Source organism: Hippoglossus stenolepis, chromosome 4 (assembly GCF_022539355.2).
Source record: "Hippoglossus stenolepis isolate QCI-W04-F060 chromosome 4, HSTE1.2, whole genome shotgun sequence".
Classification (NCBI taxonomy): Eukaryota; Metazoa; Chordata; class Actinopteri; order Pleuronectiformes; family Pleuronectidae; genus Hippoglossus; species Hippoglossus stenolepis.
Genome location: NC_061486.1, coordinates 28,866,145 through 28,867,138, shown reverse-complemented (window position 1 = coordinate 28,867,138; position 994 = coordinate 28,866,145).

The following is a 994-nucleotide window of genomic DNA, read 5'->3' as shown; positions in this document are numbered from 1 at the left end:
TTCGTTAATTCCATGTCCGTTTCAGTCTACGTCTGTGACTGAGTGCTCGTGGTCTGTGGGTTAACCGGTGCCTCCTCTCCCCGTCTCATCGTCCCCTGCCTCTCCTCGGCCGCCTGCCTCCGCCTTTCTCCTTTTCTTGTCTTTAGTCATTCGCGCCCAAGCCTCCTCTCCGCCTGCGTCCTCCTCCGCTCTTCCCCGCCTCCTCTCCTCCCTGTCAGCTCTCTGTTTTCTGCGTTCTGCCGCCTCATCTCCTCATGCGCACTCCATTTCCTCCGTCCTTTCCTTTTTCCTTTTTCCGCCTCCCTTCCTCCACACTTTCCAGTCCTTGCTCTCTCCTCCTGCTTTCTCACTTCTATCTCGGCTCTCATCCACCTCTCCTCTTTCTTCCTCTTACTTATGTTACATCTCATTCATCCATTAGATTCTCGCACATTCCACATCTCTTCTTTCCCCTGCTGCACTCTTGCAAAGTGACCCTGAATTCCACATTTATGGCACTGGAATTCAGGGCACTCTCTCAATAGGTGCCCCGGCTGTATACACATCCTACATACCTTAACCTGCTTGTCATGTATGACTCTGAAGTACTCGACCCCCAGCGCTGTGTTGAACTTTGCAGAGTATGGTAGTGATTGCACCTGGTTATTGAATTTTACTTTTAAGAATCTAGTCCCGTCCGCTACATTTGTTCCTGGCCACATCCTTCTTTTAATCTGCGATACAGCCGAGACACCCAAGCCCTGCAGTTTCTCAACATGATCTCTTGATCTTCTATATAATACGGTAGGTTTAAGAAATGACACCACTAGCTCGTCATTTACCAGTTCCTCGTGCCTGGATTCTCCTATTTTAAACCCATCCATTAACCTGTCCTTCCCTCTTGGGTGACTCATTGTCACTTCGTATTTGTTCTCAGAAATATATCGACATGCCATCATGTTTATTTTCAACTTTTCGAAAAAGCTTACAGCACCTGGTATTCCCAGGCGGTCTC